We start from the raw sequence: 7145 nt of genomic DNA, 5'->3' as shown, positions 1-7145 counted from the left end.
TGGGTGGGTGGGTGGGTGGATGGGTGGGTGGATGGATGGATGGATGGATGGATGGATATATGGATGGGTGGGTGGATGGATGGATGGATATATGGGTGGGTGGATGGATGGATGGATGGATGGATATATGGATGGTGGGTGGATGGATGGATGGATAAATGGATGGATAGATGGATGGATAGATGGATGGATAGATAGATAGATAGATAGATAGATAGATAGATAGATAGATAGATGAATGGATACATGGATGGGTGGATAGAGACAGAGATAGACAGAGATTAGGCCTTATAGTGATATTTTATTTGTGTTTTAATAAATAAAACTTGCCTGAAGATCAGAAAAGCAAGCAGCTAACTGTTAGAGAGACCAAATCTTCAGACTAAAAGGGCAAGATCCTGTCTCCATGAATCCACAGACTGAAGTCAGAGGCTACACTCAACTCCTGCCTTATATTCCTCTCTAGTGCTGGGATTAAAGGCGTCTCATCTCAAGTGGTGGGATTGAAGGTGTGAGCGCTGTTTCTCCTTTAGACTGATTCCCTCTCATGTAGCTCAGGCTGGCCTCGAGTCTTGGGATTAAATGTGTGTGCCACCACTGCCTGGCCTGAGTATCTGAGGCTTTAGAGGAACCGAGGAGGCAAATGGTGGCCCACTGGGGGCTCAGATCATCACTGCTGATGTCTCCTGAACATCAGACACTGAGGCTGACATTAGGAAAGAACACACAGGAATCTGCCTTCCATCCCCCGGGCATCCTTCAGGCCTACAACCGGAAAGAGAGCTGACCTGTGACTTCCAGAAAGTTTGGGAGGACTGAATGGACTGGCCTCCTTCTAAGAAGCTCTGGGTGAAAACAGTCCACCGTGCTCAGTGGTGGGAGGAACTTTAAACTCCTGAGGCAGCGTGCACTGAAAGTTGTCACAGCAGGCCCCAACACCAGGTTCTCCAAAGGGGACATGGAGATCAGTAAGTGATTACTGTGGACATCAGAGATGGGAGGTTTGAGCTAGAGGTGGATGCAAGGGCACAGCATGGGGTGAAATCCCCGCTGGCTTCCCCCTCCTCAGTTCTGCCACAAGACCAGATGGGTTTCTAGGGCCTCCACCTTTCCCCAAGGAATTGTGATCATGTGTATGCCACTCACTCTGCTCCCATGGGGACCCTGGCTTAGGGCCCCATCAGCTCCAGCCTGCCTGGCCCCCAATAGGAAGGCCCCAAGCAGGCCCCAGTCCTGCTGTAGAACAAACCGTCTGTTTCAGAAACACACACACCCTCTTTTCCATCCTCAGACCAAGCTGTGGCCAAGTTACCCGAGAACTTCAGACCACATGAGAAGGTCTGGCCCTGTTGCCCTGCAGCTGGCCCCTGTTCTTGCCTGTGCTGCAGTGGGTGGGGGAGCATCGAGCCCCACTACAGGCAATCAACTTAGCTCTGTCTGTTCCCTGACTTCCTGCCTCCTTCGGCCTACTTAGTGCCAGTGTGGATCAGGACTTCATCTCAGGACAAGGCACAAAGAGCCTATCCCACCAGATCTTAAAGCAAAGACAGAATCTAGACCTGAGGTACCACAGGACAGTATTCAGGAGGATGGGGATGGGGAAGCTGCTGGAGGGAGGGAGGGAGAGGGAGAAGCTGCTGGAGGGAGGGAGGGAGGGGGAGAAGCCAGCTAGGAAAACTCACACGCTATTGCTGCCAGAGGGCTGCAGAGGCCCGAAGTGTGCAACAAAGGCAGGCGGATCTTTGTGAGTTCAAGGCCAACCTGGTCTACGGATCTTTGTGAGTTCAAGGCCAACCTGGTCTACAAGAGCTAGTTCCAGGACAGGCTCCAAAGCTAGAGAAACCCTGTCTTGAAAAACAAAAACAAAAACAAAAAAACTGGTTTCTGGTTTTGTTTTTTCTGTTTTAGAGACAAGACATTACTGATCCCAGGATGGCCTTGAACTTGCCATCTTGATTCTCCTGCCTTCCTTCCCCCCAGTCCCAGGGCAGTGTGGTGGGGAGGTCATCAGAAACTACTTTAGTTCTCTCAGCTTTTGGGGCAGCAGTTACTTTATGTCCTGGCCTCTCTTGAATGTTCTCCTGTGCAGCTCTTATCGGAGAAGAGCCACTGGTATAGGGGAGAGGGACCAGCAAGAGGGGTGACCTAAGCTGGAGGTGGTGGGACTGGAGAGTGAAGAGTTCACAGTTCTGCCTGAACCTCCAAGTCAAAGCCAAGAGTGCAGGTTCTACATTTCATAGGAAACTAAGCACCAGTGTGTCGCCTGCAGGGCTGGGGACAGGGCTGGCGGGAGGTAATAGTGAGCGAAGGGGTGCAGGGCTGGGGTTGGGGGGAAGTGATAGCAAGTAAGGGAAGCAACATCCTTGCTTCCTCCCTCTGTTCACTTAGATGCCACACGTAGGATTTTATTTATTTATTTTTGAGACAGGGTTTCTCTGTGTAGTCCTGCTTGTCCTGGAACTCTCTCTGTAGACCAGACTGGTCTTGAACTCACAGAGATCCACCTGCCTTTGCCTCCCGAGTGCTGGAATTAAAGGGGTGCACCATTATATGCAGCAAAACTTACCATTTTTTTTATTATATTTTGTGTCTGTGTGCTCACACAATGGTGCACACGTGCAAGTCAGAGGACAATTATTTTCAGGAGCCAGTTTCTCTTCTTCCACCGTGTGGATCCAGGGGTCAGACTCAGGAGGTCAGACCACAAGTCAGAGGACGATTTTCAGGAGCCAGTTCTCTTCTTCCACCGTGTGGATCCAGGGGTCAGACTCAGGGGGTCAGACCACAGGTGTTCTTCCCTGCTGAGCTATGTCACTGGCCTTATCTGGCTATTCTCTCCTCTCTCTCTCTCTCTCTCTCTCTCTCTCTCTCTCTCTCTCTCTCTCTCTTTCTCTCTCTCTCTCTCTCTCTGTCTCTCTCTCTTCCTTCCTTCCGTCCTTTCTTCCTTTCTTTTTTTTCTTTCAAGATTATTTTACCATCTAGCCTGGGCTGGCCTTGAACTGTGGTAAGCCTTCTCCCTCAACTTCCTGGTACTAAAATGACACATATAGACTATCACAGCGGGCAAACACACAAATAAAAGATTCCAACCAACTAGGAAAGTACTACAAGAGGCATTGATGTTGTGGAATAATCTTTTTGCACATTGTGAAGATGTGTCTTTGCCAAGGTGCCTTTTGATTGGTTTTAAAAAGAGCTGAATGACCGATAGCTAGGGAGGGAGAGGGAGAGGTGGGGTGGCAGGCAGAGAGAATAAAGAGGGGGAGAAATCGAGGAAAAGAAGGAACAGTGGGAACTAGAGAGAAAGAGAGGAGCTCGCCTGAGGCCAGAAGCCAGGCAGCTGTCAGTCAGCCAGACACGAGAAGCAGTGAAAATAAGATATACAGAAGGAAAGAGGGTAAAAAGCCCCGAGGCAAAGCATAGATGAAGAGAAACAGGTTAAGTTATAAGAACTAGCAAGAGATGAGCCTAAGCTAAGGCTGAGCATTCATAACTAATAATAAGTCTCCACGCCATTATTGTGTGAGCCGGCAAGCTGGTGACTCAAAGAAAAATCCGTCTACATACGGCGTCCAACATATGGGGGCTCAAATACCCAAACACAGGCCTGAGAAAGCTAAGGAAAGTTCTGGACAAGGGGCCGTTTCTTGGGTGGGGTGGTGCTCTGTGTCCAGAGGTGCAGCTTCCAGCCATTGCCTGCAGGCTGGAGCCAGCTGCCAGCACCATGTGCTAAGCTGAGCCCCGGGGCAGCTGTCCTGGCAGTTTAAGATTTGTCTTCTGTAGTAAGAGAACACTAGCCAGGACTGCAGATAAGCCAGTAGAGACTGGACAGCAAATGTGATGGCTGGTTCTCCCAGGACTTGATCATTATCTCAGTTTCTCAGATTCCCTTTGCTCACAGACAGCAGGACTCAGTCTAGAGAACACAATGCCCACCTTCCCAAGAGATGGAATGGGTTATTTTCGGTCACTTAGTGGGTAATGGGTGTTTGTCATCACTTAAGGGGGACATAGGAATATAGGATAAAAAGGCAACTCTTAACCTCAAATAATTTTACATTTTTTGGCATACTGATACAAATTTGAAGTTATTTTTGTTATAGCATATATATGTTTCTACTCTTATTTGGGGTATTGTGCTTATGCAGAGCATGTAAAAATGCAATGTATAATTAAGAAATACAGGTTAGAGCCGGGCGGTGGTGGTGCACGCCTTTAATCCCAGCACTTTAGAGGCAGAGGCAGGCGGATCTCTGTGAGTTCGAGACCAGCCTGGTCTACAAGAGCTAGTTCCAGGACAGGCTCTAAAACCACAAAGAAACCCTGTCTCGAAAAACCAAAAAAAAAAAAAAGAAATACAGGTTAGTAGTTAGTCATCTGTAATAACTTGTAGTCACATTAGGTATGTTTTCAAGGTTAAACAGACGTATTTAGATAGATAGAAGTTCTTCAAAAATCAAAGACGTACAGAATATGACATTTAATATGTTTAATTACCTAAGTCTTTTGTCATGACAATGAGACATGTCTGCTCCTGTCATTACCAATTTACCTCACAAAAGGATGATGGGCATCAAAGAACCTCCATATGGAGTTTGCTTTCATTGTAGGATTAGACATTTGGGCGAGAAGCTGTCCTTGCTTTGACTGCTGGTAGTAAATTAGGTACAAAAACTCTGGATTCAGCAAGATAGGATAGATAAAGGAGTATTTTCTCTGAATTTGCCAAATACAAATGGACTGGACATTGTGAATATAATTCTTACCTGATCATTGTTCTTATTGTATACAGTTTTACTGTGTTAGAGTTAAAACCTTTCTTTTTTTTTTTAAATTTAGACAAAAGGGGAAATGTGGAATAATCTTTTTGTAAATTGTGAAGATGTGTCTTTGCCAAGGCTTCTGATTGGTTTAATAAAGAGCTGAATGGCCAATAGCTAGGCGGGAAGAAGTTGGGCAGGAGGGAAGAGAGAGGAGAGGAGATGAATCCAGGTACAGAAGAGACACCAGAGGAGATGGAGAGGAAGCAGGAAATTCAGCAGGCAAGGTAAAAGCCGAGCCATGTGACGGCATGTAGGTGAATAGAAATGGGTTAAGTTATAAGAACTAATGGGACAAGCCTAAGCTATTCGCTGAGCTTTCATCATTAATGTCTCCATGTAGTTTTTTTGTGAGTTGGCGGCCAAAAGAAAAATCTGTGTATACACAAACTTAGGTGTTTGGGGGGCAGTGTCTTCCTGCTCCTGTGGATACCCATGGCCCTCCCCCCATATCAGTTCTCCACTTCTGATCTGTGCTTCTTACAAAAGTTTCAGTCAACTCAGAGGGATGGAAGCCCAACACCATGACGGGCGAGGGAATTAGGTGTTAAGGCAACCGCGACCACCACAGAGACCAAGCGATCCTATCTTAAAGTCCACCTCACCAGGGCCTGCTCACCACACACACCAGGAGGTACCCGGTTCCGCCCCATACAGCCACCCTTAGGAACTTTACTGGATACCCAGCACCCTTCAGGAGCTGGTGAGACAGTGGTGAACCAGACACAGGTACTATCACCAAGAAGCCAGCCTGACAGAAATTAGTAGCTTACGTAAAACCACGACTTAATTTGTTAAAGATGTTGTTCCACTTAGGTACAAGAAAACAGATTGCACAGAAAAGAAAGGGCTATGGCGACAGGCGGGCGAAGACTCTGACTGAGACCGTTCAGGCTTCTTTGCTCCTCTCCCAGCTCCTCAAATCCCTCAACCTCTCTTGCAAGAATATTCCTCCTGAACCCCAGGGCTTCCTCAGTTCCCAGTCCAGCCCTTTTAGAGGCAGGAATCACAGACATCTCTTTCCACCTTAAAGCACCCAGGACTGGAACCTCCCCCTATCAAGGAGCGGCTTGTTCAACGGCTTGCTTATTGACTTAGCCAGAAGCCTGGGCCCCTCCGGGTTTTGGTCTCCGTGGATTGCAGAGCTCCTGGGGCCTCTGAGGGGGCGCGCTCTCCTCGATACCCACCCAGTTCATAGACTACGCGAATTCAGGACCCGCAGGGGTCAAGGCTCCTTCTACTTCTCCAAGACTTTTTCCCAGGAGTCGTGGTCACTCCCGGTGGCTTCGCGGGAGGGGACAAGGAAACCACCAGCTTTCCGCATGCCTAAGACGTTACCCCAATGCAGCTAGCTTCGGGGTGCTTCTCGGCCTGCGCCCTGGACACCTCCGTGCACTAGGGTCTGCAGATACTGGAGATATTGTTGATCTTTTGGCTACTCGTTCCCATCAAGGTGCCCCAGGCTGGGGACCCCCGCCCCGGGCGACCCCGACAGCTATCCCCTGCGGGCCTGAGCCCCTGCACGCTGCCCTCCCGCACGCCTGCGTTCCGCGCCCCGCACACTTACCTGCTTGGCACGCCCGCTCCGCCTCCTGTCGGCCCCGCTCCTAGTGCTCGGTGGCCGCCGCCGTCGCCTCCGTGTCCCGTCCCGTCCAGCCCCGCCCAGCAGGTGACCCCTGCCCGCCCTGCGCTCCGGCGCCGCCCCGCGGTGTCCACGTGCCGCCCTCTCGACCAGCCACTGGAGGGGACTTTAGGTCTGGCACCCCCGCAGTCACTTCTTCCAGGTAGGACTCCCGAGAAGGCAAAAGAGGAGGAAGGGAGTCCCGCCCCAGAGCAGATCGAGACCCGCCCCTGGGAGTCGGATGAGGCGAGCTGATGGAGTGGGGGGGATGTAGACCGACTGTGGAACCCAAGGACCAGAAAACTCACAGTTGTCAAGTGACAGAAATTCCTCCTGCGTGTGATTAGAGTCTAGTCTTTCAACCCAGGAGTGAGATGCTGTCTCAGAAATCAAGATGGCTCAGTGGGTAGAGTGCCATCTAGCAGGCATGAGGACCCTGAATTGAAATTCCCAGTATCCAATCTAAAACTCGGCTTGGGGGGCAGGAAAGATGGGCTTCATAGGAGCTCGGTTCCGAGCACACACATCAGGCGGTTCACAACTGCTTGTAACTCCAGTATCTGCAGGCACCTGCCCTCAAGTGCACACACCCACTATTTGCGCGCGCACACACATGCACACACAATTTAAAATAAAATATGTATTCAAATAAAATAAAGCTGGCTGCCTCTTGATAATCAGAGGCCTGGGGAAGCAAAAACAGG

General features: G+C 49.6%; 1 protein-coding gene across 2 annotated transcripts in view; it reads right to left on the bottom strand.

Moving 5' to 3' along the window:
- Ncmap (non-compact myelin associated protein) overlaps nt 1–6489 on the bottom strand; it is a 34190-nt gene extending 27701 nt beyond the window's left edge. For both annotated transcript variants that reach the window (XM_026782385.1, XM_005353050.3), the window contains exon 1: nt 6388–6489. The gene's annotated coding sequence lies outside the window, so the exon portion shown is untranslated. The remainder of the gene's footprint in view (nt 1–6387) is intronic.
- Between the last annotated feature and the right edge of the window lie 656 nt (nt 6490–7145).

Source organism: Microtus ochrogaster, chromosome 10, assembly GCF_000317375.1.
Source record: "Microtus ochrogaster isolate Prairie Vole_2 chromosome 10, MicOch1.0, whole genome shotgun sequence".
NCBI classification, from domain to species: Eukaryota; Metazoa; Chordata; class Mammalia; order Rodentia; family Cricetidae; genus Microtus; species Microtus ochrogaster.
Note: the sequence above shows the minus strand (reverse complement) of the source record. Positions and strands in the feature narration are given on the sequence as shown.